General features: G+C 42.6%; 1 pseudogene; it reads left to right on the forward strand.

The window, feature by feature from the left end:
* Positions 1 to 4958: 4958 nt before the first annotated feature.
* Positions 4959 to 8107, forward strand: LOC136317839 (importin subunit alpha-1 pseudogene; annotated as a pseudogene).
* Positions 8108 to 15417: the final 7310 nt, after the last annotated feature.

A 15417-nucleotide genomic window follows, 5' to 3' on the forward strand; every position in this document is an offset into this window, starting at 1 on the left:
CAACAAAGAGTCCCTCAGGGGCAGCCACAGCCTCCTGCCCAGGTAATGGAACACTCTGTGGTCCGGCCCTATACCCAGGCAGAGCTGATGGAGTTGGGGGCACAATTTAGGCAGAAACCTACTGAATCCCTGGTAGCCTGGTTACTACGATTATGGGATATAGGGGTGGATGGCATCATGCTCTCCGGAACAGAGATGGAGAAATTGGCCGCCATTACCACAGACTTTTCCTTGAGGCAGCGTCTTCAGAACTGCCATGGCAACCCAGGAGACCATACCCTATTAGAATGGGTGATGGCTGCCATTCGTATGGTCTGGCAGAATGCTGGAGAACTGCCGGGGGCAATGAGTCGGTGGCAGTGCTACAGTGAGTTAGTAAAGGTCCTTCGAGAACTAGGTATGAAGAATGCTGTTTTCAACCCTGGGTCTCGTGGGCCAGACGAGGAAGTGTTTACGGCCAAAATGAGGGAATTTGTCCTTGCTAGCACCCCGTCAGCCCTTTTTGGGTCACTTGTGGCTATCTTGGGCCCCTATGTGGGGCAGCCCATCAATGCAGTTACACAGATGGTAGCAGATTTGGGAGAGCTGGAGGCCGCTCGGGATCATAAAGCAGTGAAGGCTGCTGCCTATGTTTCCCCCCCAACTAACAAGGGAAACGGGCCTGTAAAGGTTACCCGAACGCAGATGTGGGTAGACTTGATTGCGGCTGGAGCAGATAAGGGGAAATTGGATGGCCAGTCTAATAAAATTCTTTTGGAGCTTTGGCGGCAGCTTAAACCAGAACAGAAGTTCCAGCCACTGAGACGAAAGGCCCCAGCAGCTACCAATAAAACATTTGGTGCGCGCACAGCTCGGTTACAAGATTATATGATAGAGACAGCCGAGGGAGAGGGGAACTCCCAAGACCCATTGTACCAGTTTGAATAGGAAAAAGGCCGAGGGACCCGTCTAACGGGGATGGGCGGGGACCGGAGGCCACATGTGGAACTGGCTATCCACTGGTCCCCTTCCAACGTACAACAGGTGTTGGCCTTGGTGGATACAGGTGCAGAATGTTCCCTTCTCTATGGAAACCCAGAGCGGTTTGCTGGGACCCCAGTGGCCATTGATGGTTATGGGGGCCAAACTGTTCAAGTGAAGCCAATAACTATTCCATTGGGGATAGGGAGACTGCCTCCTAAGCCATATAAGGTGTATGTATCTCCTATTCCTGAATATATTTTGGGGGTAGATGTCTTGCAAGGACTGTGGTTGGAAACTACAGCTGGGGAGTTCCGGCTGCGGATCAGGGTTGTGAAGGCAGTATTGCGGGGCCATGCATCACATTCCCCTTTGCAATTACCCATCCCTCGGCGTGTGACTAACACCAAGCAGTACCGCCTGCCAGGTGGTTATGAAGAAGTCACAGGGACAATCCTTGAACTAGAAAAGGTGGGGATCATCCGGCCAGCACACAGTCCTTACAACTCCCCAGTATGGCCTGTGCGCAAAGCGGATGGAACCTGGAGAATGACAGTAGATTACAGGGAACTTAATAAAGTTGTTCCCCCTTTGCACGCTGCTGTTCCCTCGATAGCTAACATGATGGATAGGCTAAGCCATGAGTTGGGGACATACCACTTTGTGGCAGACTTGGCCAATGCTTTTTTCTCTATTGATATAGCCGCAGAGAGTCAAGACCAATTTGCCTTCAGTTGGGAAGGGAGACAATGGACCTTTACAGTGTTACCCCAGGGCTATTTGCATAGCCCCACCTTGTGCCATGGGCTGGTGGCTGCTGACCTGGCTAAATGGAAACAGCCAGAGGTAGTCCGCATGTACCATTATATTGATGATATTATGCTAACTAGTGATTCTCTTTCAGAATTGGAGCAAGCAGTCCCTACTCTGCTATCCCACTTGAAAGCATGTGGCTGGGCAGTTAACGAGAACAAATTACAAGGACCTGGGTTATCTGTTAAATTCTTGGGAGTTGTCTGGTCGGGTAAGACAAAAGTTATCCCTGACGCAGTTATAGATAAGATTCAAGCATACCCCGTGCCCACTACGGTAAAACAGTTACAGGAATTCTTAGGTTTGTTGGGGTATTGGCGAGCATTTATACCGCATTTGGCTCAGTTACTACGCCCCTTGTACAACCTTATTCGAAAGGGGGTTCGCTGGGATTGGACTGAGCAGGCGCAAGGTTCATTTGCAGCTGCTAAGAGAGCTGTCAAGGTGGCACAGGCCTTGAATGTGTTTGATCCTGCCAGGCCCTGTGAGCTGGATGTTCATGTGACCTCGGAGGGGTTTGGATGGGGCTTGTGGCAGCGGACAGAGCGCCTACGGCAACCTATTGGATTTTGGTCCCAATTGTGGAAAGGTGCTGAAGTTCGTTACTCATTAGTAGAGAAGCAGCTGGCAGCTGTGTATGCTGCCCTCCTGGCAACTGAGAGTATTACAACCACAACACCAGTTACGGTCAAAACAACATACCCTATAGCTGGATGGGTGAGAGATTGGGCAACTAAACCACGTAGTGGTATGGCCCAAATGTCTACCCTGGCCAAGTGGGGTGCCTATCTGCAACAACGCTGTGCTCTTAGCACCAGCCCACTGAGGGCAGAACTGCAGGAAGTCTTGGGTCCAGTCACCTATGCGACCTTAGAGTCAGGTGCAACTGGGGCTCAGGAGGCAGAACCTGAGGTCAGTCCCTACCAGGAGGGGCGGGTGCCCATCCCCGAAGATGCCTGGTATACTGATGGTTCCAGCAGGGGCCAACCTGCCAAATGGACGGCTATCGCCTTCTATCCGGCCACTGAGACTATTTGGATGGACACGGGTACAGGCCAAAGCAGCCAATGGGCAGAATTAAGAGCTGTTTGGCTAGTTGCCCATAATGAACCTTCACCTCTGGTGATCTGTACTGACAGTTGGGCTGTCTATCGTGGACTGACCCTTTGGATTGCTACTTGGCACATTAACCAGTGGATGGTAATGCACCGTCCATTATGGGGTCAGGCCATGTGGCAGGACTTATGGGAAATAGGACACCAGAAGCAGGTGACAGTATATCATGTCACAGGGCATGCCCCTCTAGCCCATCCTGGGAATGATGAGGCAGATACGTTGGCAAGGGTGCGATGGTTGGAGACTGCACCTGCAGGTGATGTGGCACAGTGGCTCCACCGGCGCCTGCTCCATGCAGGACAGAAAACTATGTGGGCTACGGTTAAGGCTTGGAACTTGCCTGTGTCCTATGCAGAGGTACTTGCAGCCTGTGAGCAATGTGCAGTATGTTCCAAGGAACACCCTCGGAGACCACTGGTGTCACCTGGACAGATCCAGAGGGGTCATGTCCCACTGACACGATGGCAGATAGACATCATTGGACCCTTACCAAAGTCAGAAGGGTACCAGTATGCAGTCACTTGTGTAGATACTGCCACCGGGCTGCTTGCTGCTTACCCCGCTCGTAACCCTGACCAGAGGGCAGTCATACAGGCTCTGGACCGCCTGAGTGCTGCATACGGGCGACCGCTGGTCCTTGAAAGTGACAATGGTACCCACTTCACTGGTTCAACGGTGAGGCAATGGGCTCAAAAGCTGGGGGTGGACTGGAAGTACCATGTTCCCTACCACCCCCAGGCTGCTGGCATCATTGAGCGTTATAATGGACTCTTAAAGCAGGGACTGCGACAGGAGGGGGGCACCGGCTCTCTTACTGGATGGACATGCCGCTTATGGACAGTACTTCGGATTTTGAATGAGCGACCTCGACGGGGAAGCCCAGCTCCAGTAGAGGCCCTCCTGCATCGGACAGCTGCCCCTATTCAGTTGCAGATACGCACCAAGGACATTTTACTCAAGCCAGGTTTCGGACAGCAGGGCAATGTGCTCTTGCCTGCTCCAACAGCCCTTCTTAAAGGACAACGGCTTCAATGGACTTGGCCCTGGACTGTACAGGCCCCCCATCTGAGATGGGTGGCCTTGTTGGCACCATGGGGAAAGGGGTTAGAGGTGGACCTCCAGTTAACTCCTTGGGCAACCAGCACCTGGCCACCTAAGGTAGAAGTGTATTATCCCTTGAGTGCTCAAGGGGACAGCATTTTGAAGGGCACCTTTGTAATTTCTTTATGGCCAATAATGAGTTCCCCTATTTTACTACACATAGAACCAGCAGATGCTGGTGTATTGGCCAATAAGGTTTGGTATGCCTGCTCAGGGCGGCCTCTGGTGCCAGCTACAGTGCTGTCTGCAGACAAAACTCTGGCCTGTATTCTGCCAGAGGGAAAGGATTTGCCTCTCTTGGTGCCACTGACAGCTCTCTCATTTCGCCCATAGTTTTTGATCTGTTAATCCTATTGCTGTAGTTGGTACTATTTCTGTTTATGCAATGTATCCCACTCCTTGCACAGTGACCATCATGGAAGATGCCTGTGGTTTAGATTGTAAAGCGAGCAAAAGGGGTGGAATGTTGGTCAAATAAGTTTGTAAACATGATATATATGTTTGCTCGCTTGTGACTTATATTGGGTGTGGGGGACAGGCTATAAGCAGGCCAGGTTGTTGTAGCCTGAGGTTTGGTTTTGGGACTAAGCTTTTCCCCACACCCTTGACTGATTGTATGATCTGGGTGGTGCACTCTCATGAGGAATCCAATTATGCCTTGGATAAGTGACTTTGTATCGGAGACTTCCTTGTTTGTATATTGGATTAAGGGATTTTGGTTTTCTACACTATAAAGTGGGACAGACCAGGAGCTCAGACACACAGTTCCTGCTATCATAATTGCAGGGGCTCCCCTGATCCCTTGCCCTTCATGGGAAGAGCTGGTTTTCTGCTTTTCCCTTGTCTTCTTTTGTGGTTTGCCTGTCTTGGTGAGACACCAATAAATAGGATGGCCCCCCATCCTCTGACTCCGCCATTTCTTTATCGTCTGCCCGAATCCAATGGGAACCTGCATGTGAATGGTCATGATGGCGGCTCCTGGCCTTACACCATGTATAACATCAAGGACGATTTTAAGACTGTATGGCCAGGGTTGCCATCGTGGCCATTCACAAACAGGTTCTCATTAGATTCGGACAGACAGTAATGAAACACTGGAGCCAAGAACTGCTGGGTCATTACTTTTAATCCCAGCTTGCACCAGGTGGGCAAGTAAAAACACACACTGGGCTCCAAAACCCACTTATTCAGTGCTCATAAAGCTACTGACTTATCTGAGTTTCCTAGGATCAAAGTTTTCTAGCTCACTAGCCTTATTCACCTCTGTTCCCCATCTCCTTCTCTCTGTACAAACTCTGCACAAACTGGCTTCTCCTTCAGCACTCTGCCATCTTGGCTGCTTCCCCTGGCCTCATCCATGTGACCTTTCTCTGCTCTTCTCCAGCATGGGCTCCTCCTAGAATGTAATCACTCTTCTCCCAGAATGTGATCTCTCTTCCTTTTAAAACCTTTTGGCGCGAAAGCCCTCCCCCAACACATATTAACATAATCACGCCCATCCCAAGCAATCACCTGGGCGACAGGCTTCCATGTGGGCAGTGCCATCTTTAACAAAGTGAGCATAATATATTTTATCTGCCCAACAAAGACACATTAGATAAAAAAGCAAACACCAAAAAAGTAAAACACAACTTAGGAATTGTGGCGGCAACAAAGCAGATTTTTTGAAAAAAAACACACACTATGAAAGATGGAAGAGCTATAGAATTGATACTAGAGAAACTTGTTTCTCAATATCTTTTTTAGAAATAATGGCTAGGTAATTTAGACTAAGAAACCCTGAGGAATTAATCATTCACAAATGAAGCTCGTCTATGACCAAGGCTAAGTTGTCAACAGAAAGCTTTGTAGATAATCAAAGTTTCATTAAACAGTAACTGTAAATGTTTCCTATCTCTCACTTGGCAAATACATGGATATATTCCTTTTATTGTTTGATAATGTCACTTTTTTGTGATAGAGTAAGGAAACACACATTTTTTTTAAAAAAAAAGCATCTCTGTTTTTAAAAATCATCCTCAGTTTATTAAGAAAACATGACAAACTTAATTTTTAATTTAACCATTATTGAAGTTGAACATCTTTTAATGTTTTTTTATTATATTCAGTCTTTCTTTTGTGAATGACTTCATATCCCTTTTCTGTTTTTGTTGTTGTTATTCACTTTAATTTTCAAAAACTTGATTTCTAAGATCTTTGTATGTCTTGATTATATTAACCTATGTCTGTCATATATATATACTGCGATATTTTACCTTGTGTATAAATGGAAGCATTTCTGACACTGTCTTCAGGTTCACCCATGGTGGATGTTTTCAGGGCAAACCACAGCCTGTGTGCACCGCGCCGTGTCCTGTGGAAGCCTGAGCCAACTTGATAGCTTTCACCCTTTTTTTGATAATCACGTCCACCAATGAGAAAGCTAATTCACCAGCTGCCCATCTTAACAGAGTGAAGAACAAAGGGAAAACATGGAAATGAGGCACCATGGAAAAGAAGTTAATGTGGAGCTGAGGAATGCTAAGAAGGACGACCAAATGCTCAAAAGGAGAAATGTCAGCTCATTTACTGATGATGCTACTTCTCCACTGCAAGGAAGAAACCCACAACAACCAGGGCACTGTAAATTGGTCTGTTGAGGACATGGCCAAAGGCATAAATAGCAACAAATTGGAAAGCCAGCTCCAAGATACTCAGGCTGCTAAGAAACTGCTTTCTAAGGAAAAATAGCTACCCTTAGACAACATGATCCAGGCTGGTTTGATTCCAAAATTTGTGTCCTTCTTGGGTAGAAGTGATTGTAGTGTCATTCAGTTTGAATTTGGTTAGGACCTCACTAACATTGCTTCTGGGACTACAGGCCAAAGCTGTAGTGGATGGAGGTGCTATCCTAGCATTTACTTTTCTCTTGGCATCTCCCTGTGCTCACATCATGAACAAACCGGTTGGACTCTAGGAAACATCACAGAGGTTGGTTTAGTTATCTGAGTCTTGGTTATTGTGTATAGTGCAGGAGACCCACTGTTGGTTTTTCTTTCAGTTCCTGGTATGTTATCTTTAGCATGTATTTACTTAGATAATGTTACTTGGACAGTTCCAAAACTTTGTTGCAATAAGAATCCTGTGCGCCTGATAAATGCTGTTGAACAGATTTTTCCTACTAGATGGTCTCCAATATCTTGATGATCCACAAGTGCCACCAGACAGCTGCTGGATCATTTCCTACTTTACCAATTGTCCAAATGAATGGACTGTAGTGGTTATGAAAGCAGGAGTTGGACCTCAACTTGTAAGGCTACTAGGAGCTACTGATTTGCCTATGTGACTCCTGCACTAAAGTAATAGGAAATTATCTCGCTGGGACAGATGAATAAACTCAGTTTGTAATAGATTTGGGAGCATTTGCCATCCCAGCCTGCTGATGAACTCCAAAACTAGTATTTAGGAAGAAGTTACATGGACAATGTCAAACATCAGAGCTGGTCCTGGCTGCCAAGGCCAGATACAGCAAGTTGTGGATCATGGATTAATCCCATTCCTCATTGCTATTCTCTCTAAGGCAGATGTTAAGACACAAAAGGAAGCTAGCTGTATGGGAAAAACCCAGAGGGAAGGATGAAGGGAATCGGGGAGGGGGCAAAGGAGGTGTAATGGGGGCATGTTGTTCAGGGATAAGGGTGTTATATTGAGTGGACACTTGAATCCATGTTAACAATAAATTTTAAAAATTAATAAAAGAAAAGGAAGCTGTATGGGTTGCAACCAACTACACAAGTGATGAAACAGCTGAACTGATTGTATACCTCATTCATTGTGGCACAGTAGAACCACTGATGGACCTCTCAATTGTGAAAGATACCAGAATTATTCTGATTACTCTGGATACCATTTCAAATACCTTTCAGGCTGCTGAGAAACTAGGTGAAACTAAGAAACTTAATATAATGATTGAGGATAGTGGAGGTTTGGAAAAAAATGAAACTCTACAAAACCATGAAAATGAGCCTCTTAAAAAACTTCATTAAAATTTATTAAGAAGTATTTCTCTGTAGAGGAAAAAGATCAAAATGTTGTTCCAGAAACTACCTCTAAAGGCTGGCACTCCTGGGACCTTTAACTTTCCAATTGTACAGCTGAGGTATAAAGTTGTTTGTTGTGTGCAATGTTTGGTACAAGTTTGTCTTACCATTTCTCTAAGAACTCTTTTTAAATGTGGTTTGTTATTGTAGCAGCTTTTACAACAAAACTATACTTGAAAAGTTCCAAACTGTATATATTGTGTGAAGCTTCTCTTCTCAATGAGTTTCTTATTTCTATGTGGAATTTCATACCTTTCAGTGTCCTTTAAATGAAGATTAAATTAAGGGGAAAAAAGGCATTTCCTTTATGGTCTTGTTTTGGATAATTGGGAATGGAAGCCTATTCTGTCTGTGCCCTCCTCTTATTCTATCCAGTCATTTACTATTTGTGTGCACATGGCTTCCCAGTTTGTTTTCACTTCTATCCACCAGCACCTGTATTTGTCTGAAAAATCCCCTCAGGCCACATAACGGCTTTGTCTGACATAAAGAGCCAGAAGTTCCTGGTAACTTTTGACTCCCAAGGCTCAGTCCTTAACTACTGAAGCTCAGCCAGCTGGTCACAGGCATATATACACTCCAGCTTCTTTGCCCTCTGGTTAAAGCAACTCTAGGTGAGATCTATGCTGTCCAGAGGATGGTAACTTTGACACTAATTCACAGTTACCTTCTGTGGAACTGGCTTGTTATATACACTTTTGGGGGGCCTTTCCCCCCTGCTCCATTTCTTCTTACTTATCTACCATTTTTTCATTATTTGTTTGGTTGTTTTGGGGTTTTTTTCCCCACTGGAAAGCTTCCTAATAAACAATTTTTATGCAAAGCTTCATCTTGGGGTCTGCTTTTGGAAAACCAAAATGAGAACTGGATGTATCCTTTTTAGTTATTTATTTTTTTAGGTAAAAGGAAGGGAGATAGTGAGGCAGACTCTCATATGTGCCCTGACCAGAATCTTCCCAGCAACCCCCGTCTGAGGCCCATGCTTGAATACCCAGATATTTTTAGTGCCTGAGGCTGATATGCTCCAATGAAGCTATCTTAAGTGCCTAGGGCCGATGTTTGAACCAATCGAACCACTGTCTATGGGAGAGGAATAGGGAGAGAAGGAGGAGAGGGTGGAGCAAAGAACCAGATGGTCACCACTCCTGTGTGCCCTGACAAAAAATCAAAACTGGAATGTCCATACATTTCACTGGCCAGGGCCTGGATGTATCCTATAGGCTAACACTGTCTTAGCTACTAGAACGTATTGAGGACTAAGTCTTATTTCATTATATTTATCTCATTGTGGATCAAAAAGAGCCACATGCTGAACCTGACAAGCTCAGGTAAAACCTGCTTGGAGCCTCAGAGATCTAAAGTAACCACACAAGATATTCGGAAATTAAAACTTACTAACTAAAATCAGTTCATGGTGGGTAGTCATGATCTAAGGAGGTATTTTTCTCTCACAAAGGTCAATGCTTAGCTTAATGAAACTTGTCTGTTGTCTTTTGCATCTACAATAACATATCTGATAACATGCCTTTGAAATGTAAGAGTAATCTTTTCCTGCCAAGTTGGGGACAGGCATCCCACCAGCGCAGGAACCAAAAAAAACCCTCATTATTATCTTGTTAATTAACTGTGAAGTATCATATTCCTGCTTATGTAAAAGAAGTTTGAGTATATACATTTTTACTTTTTATCCAATCCCAGAGATATCCCTACTTTGCTTCTCCTACCTCCCTAATTTATCAGCAATCAATTTCATGTAACTCCCTTACATCTTCCCCTTTGATTCTGATGTATACCGTATTTTTCACTCTATAAGATGAACCTGACCATAAGATGCACCTAGGGTTTTAAGGAGGAAAATAAGGAAATAAATATTCTGAACCTAATGGTGTGTTAAAATATTTAATAAAATATACCACAATAATATTTCAACAATGTAAACTCAACATCAGTATTAACAACCATTAGCACTGTTATTAACAAATGAGAGGAGACTTTAATGTTCAAATACTCTTCTAGTGGTCCAGGAACCCCAGGAACTCATCATCGCTAGTGTCAGAATTTAAGAAGTTCATTTGCTTATAATCACTGGTATCACCTTCTTCGCTATTTTCATATATGATACCATCTTCAGTGCCATCTAAGGCATTGCTAATGCCACATTTTTTGAATGACCATATCACAGTTTCATTCTTCACTGAATGTCATGATGTTTTCACCCATTCACAAACTTGAGTGATAGTGGGTCACTTCATGTGTCCAGTTGGTGTCAGAGCATGATAACCAGCAGCCATCCATTTGTTCCACTCTTCTTGCATAAAGACTTTAAATAGTTTGTTGATGGAAACATTGAGAGGTTGCAACTGGTTGGTAAGACACCCAGGAATTACAGCTAGATGAGTCTTCACTTATTTAAAGTTTTGTTTTGTGGTTTTGCTAATATGTACTCTAAACTGGTCAAGCAGTAACAGGGCAGCAAGTGACATCAGCACTTCACACAGAGCTCCAGCAGCTGCACACAGACCTCCACTGCTGCAGCACACCTCTCATATCTGCCCTGGATGATGTCAGATGAATGCGCCCTCACAACATCATTCACCTTCCCTCCTGTGCTGCATGCAACTGTGGAAACCAGAACCAGGAGATCACTCAGCAGATGCCGGGGTTGTGCATGCCTCTGTGGTGGGTATGATTACTCTCCCACTGGTGCACATTTTACATATGTTTACCAGCACAGCATTCTGTAGCAGCTAAAAAAAAAAAAGATTTACTTCATAAGACGCATGGGCATTTTCCCCTCCACTTTTTGGGGAAAAAGTGTGTCTTATGGAGCAAAAAATACAGTATATTAAGTGATAAAGCTGCCATTTTCTGGAGCACTTTCTCAGTCTGTTGAAATTGAGCTTCCCAGCAATTGTCAACAGTTTGGCTCAAATAAACTGACAAAAAAAAATCTTACAAATTTAGATGTTTCTTATGTTGACATCATGATAGTATCTTTTAGAAGCTATTTCTCCCTAATAGAGATAATTTCCCCTCATGGCCAATAATCTTGTGATTTTTATATTGATAAAAATGCAATGACTGATTACATGGATGACATGGAAAAAGTCATGGATGACTTTTTCTCCACTTAGGAAGGAGCCTTACTGACTGGAACCATTTCTTTATCTTGAAAGCTTCCAGAACCACAGCTATCACCTTAAGAGTATGCCAGAGTGATAAAATAAGCCTTACAAATCCATTCTCTTTCAGTGAAAGATTATCATGGTTTTTACTAAGTCAGGTTATAAACAAACTCTAATTCATGCCCTAGATGTCTATATCTTTTATATGGAAAACAACACAACAGGAATATTTGAAGTGAAACTTGATAAATTAGTATGTTTGAATCTTGAAAATTCTCCTCCATAACATAAAAAGATCACAGAAGAACAAAAATGATTTTAAAGTATTTTGACAAGCAAATATTCTCCTCTTCAAACTCTATTGTTATTCAGTAATTTTTTTAAACAAAATCATAACCTCAAGCAACTACTTACTTGCAAAATATTTGAGTCTGTCAGAATTTGATTTGCTCCAGCTCAACTGCACTTTGGACCTCTAGATTGTCTTTGCTCTCTGTTGCAGGTGAGCTGTCTTGTCCTTCTCTGTCCGATTCTCCTCTATAGTATAAAACAGACCTTTGAAACTACCACTGGGCTTATTATTTTTTCCTATAGTTAACCTTACTGTCTTCTTTCTTTTTGCTTTGTACATGTGTTTAAGGATTTATTTTGAGGTTATTAAAAAAGATGGTTTATGCATTCACTCATTGAGCCTCACGTACAGCTTAACCTAGCTGTAGTTTACCAGACAAGAAAATATTTTTTTACTTAATAGTCAAATAATTAAAAAAAATAAACAAAAAGCCCTGGCCGGTTGGCTCAGCAGTAGAATGTCGGCCTGGCGTGTGGAACTCCTGGGCTCAATTACCGGTCAGGGCACACAGGAGAAGCACCCATCTACTTCTCCACCCTTCTCCCTCTCCTTCTTCTCTATCTCTCTTTTCCCCTCCTGCAGCCAAGGCTCCATTGGAGCAAAGTTGACCCGGGTGCTGAGGATGGCTCCATGGCCTCTGCCTCAGGCACTAGAATGGCTCTGGTTGCAACAGAGCAACGCCCCAGATGAGCAGAGCATTGCCCCCTGGTGGGCATGCCAGGTGGATCCTGGTCGGGTGCATACAAGAGTCTGTCTGACTGCCTCCTCACTTCTAACTTCGGAAAAATACACAAAAAAAACAATAAAACAACAACAACAAATAAGCCCAAAAGCAACCACTTACAGAACAAAGATCACTAGATCAGTATCTATACTTGTCAAGGGAAAGTTATAACACTATCAGTTACCTAGTATCTTTCCTTTGGTAATCCTCCTCTCCCCACCACCCTATGTGTCTTTTATTAATATATTCTGGCTACTCCACCTGTAGTCTTTGAACCAAGAGAATCTGGAAGTATCATTGGGAACCTGGTTAGAAATTCAGAATCTTTGGCTTTCCCCAGACTTACTGAATCAGGATCTGCATTTTAAGCCCAGTAGTTTCATATGTACACGAAAGTTTGAAAAGCACTGTAGAGAACAGACTACAGTGTTTATTGTTGTAACCAACTGCCTTACAATTAAAGGATATAGTATTGGAGTTGCTTTCTTTTTAAAATGGCATTAATTTAAGGTATATGTATGTATATATATATATATATATATATATATATATATATATACCTTACTATACTATAGAGATAAAAAATACTATAGAGATAAAAAAATATGTTAAAAACAATTCTGTCTGATACAAATTGGATAGATATTTTGCTTTACATCTTTGAAGCACAGAAAACAAAATTATCTTTTAAGCCAGAATTCAAAAAAAAAAAAAAAAGATTATCATCTTTCTAGTGCTTACATAGCACATTCCACAAAATAAAACTGAAAAACAAAGAATCTGTGTTACTGGCAAGGTTTGTCTGAGTTACAAAGATCTAAATTATTCAGACTATCTTGACATTTTTACACTGTAGAATATTTTCTATCCAAGAAAAAATATGTTATCTGTTATCTGGATAGATATGACCTCAAAGTGTGCAAGCTGTTTACTTGTAAGGTTAAGTAGTTGCTTCTCATACTGTTTTATAAAGTAAGAAGTGTCTCTCATAAAAACCAAATGTATACAAATACAACATAGGCCTGTCCAGAAGAAACTGTTGTCAAATAAAACTTCCAAAGTTTTTTTCAGGTGACTTATTAAATAAAAACTGTTTTTATTGTATAAAATGTTAGAGGCTCCATCGAGGTTTCATACACCTTAAGATTAGTTCCTATTTTTACTGAAAATTTTAATAATTTGTTTTGTAAATGTTTATTATTTAATATTTTAAAAGGATACCATTTAGAGCCAAAATACAATAAAATATAAAATTATTTATTAAAGTGAATATCATTAATTTTTATTACATTTTAAATGATATCAAATACATATTATATGAGTTTTTTCACAATCATACATATTTACAGAAAATCCCTATCATTAGTGAGTTTGTGTTGTTCTTGTTGTTGTATTTGATTTAACTGCATTAATTTCACATTATAGAATACCATTATGATATGTTGGGAGGTTGTCATTATCAGCTTTGATTTATCCTATTCTATACTCTGAAGCTTGGAGTGACCAGAATTGTTTTCATATACCATTAGCTGATACTCCTTCAACAAATATTTGGATGCCTATTATATGAAGAATGCAGATTTGATATCAGGAATGCAGTAATAAATAAAACATAGTCTCTAACTATAATAACTCATACTCTAATTGGAGATGATGGACAAATAACATTGCAATTGCTATTGAATACTAGAAACCTCGGATCATCAAAAGCAAATATGGAAGCACATGAGAGGGACACTGAACTTCTATGCATCAGGTCAACTTTTTCTTTCTTTATTCTCTGTGACACAATGTTAGGAGTAATCTCTCTTAAAAACTTGTATCTAGTTCAGACAGACTGTAAATTCATATAACCACTGTGTAAAGTGTTTGACCACAGTATCACAAATATTTTAAAATGACAGTTCCAATGATCTATTTTGAACCAATAGTTCCACATCTAGGAATTTCGTTAGACAACAAACGTGCAAAAGGCTCTACGTAGAATATTCACTTGGGTATTGCTTATGATGATGACACCATGCACCAGTTACATGATGCTATGCCGCCTAGAAGATAATGCAGTAGAACATATTTAATGACAATGAAAATTATAAACAATATATTAAATGAAAAAAATACGAATGAAAATGAACAACATTATCTCATTTTTAAAAGAAAAGACAAGGACATATATTTTGTTGAAAATGTCAAACTGATAGTGACGTCAGAGAAATGGCACCGTAAAGAGCGCTCCTGATACCTCTCCTCAAAATTTCAACAAGTTCTACAACCAGTGACAGAAAAATCTATCCTTGGAGCATCCGGAAGTCCCACACACTGAACACGAAGGTATGATCAAGCGAAAAATTGACTAAATATATAATCAACCCTGAAGGAAATAAGATGGAGAATGGAACCTCCGCCTTCCTCACTAACCTGAGCAAGGGCTGTTTTCACTTGGAACTGAGAGAGAGTGAGGACTGGGAGTGCGAGGGAACCGGGCTGGGGCACAGACGTCCAAGCCGAGGAAAGAGTGTGCCCACAGTGACTCAGCCCATGCAAGGCAATGCCGGCACCGGACCCTGGCAAAGGCTGGCGAGTGACGGCCTCCATTACCCCCATATCCTGGTCTGCGAGTGCGGATAGTGTGCAAGAGGTTCCTCCTAGTGCCCTGGGCATTGCTGGACAGAGGGGCAGGGTCAGAGGCCTTTGCATGGGCTGCAACCAGAGTCTCGATGTGGTCCCTGCTCCCCCAGCAACAGCGTGTGGGGAGTGAGCAAAAGCGAAGTTCTCTATGCCCGAACTTCTCTGGGTGGGCGGGGCACCTCTGCCAGGCTAACAAAGCACATTCCCAGGGAAGAAAAAATACAGAAGTGCTAAGGGAAGGGGCATGAAAGCAGCTTGCAGTCTGTCTCTGGAGCAGATCTGTGGATCCAGTTGCTGAAATGACCTTAACCCAGTCTGCTCACTTCCCAACTGACTTACGTGGCTCTAATTGACAAGGTCTCTCTCAGATCAGCGATCTAAGACAAGAGACATGATATGTTTAGTGTCTTTTGCTATGCATGTAGGGCCGGGGGCAACTTCCTGTCAGCCAATACAGGGTGAAAAACACATTCCTAAGGAACAAACCTCAGAGAACACTGCAGAAGTTAGACAGAATAG

The sequence above is a fragment of the Saccopteryx bilineata genome, chromosome X (genome assembly GCF_036850765.1).
Source record: "Saccopteryx bilineata isolate mSacBil1 chromosome X, mSacBil1_pri_phased_curated, whole genome shotgun sequence".
Classification (NCBI taxonomy): domain Eukaryota; kingdom Metazoa; phylum Chordata; class Mammalia; order Chiroptera; family Emballonuridae; genus Saccopteryx; species Saccopteryx bilineata.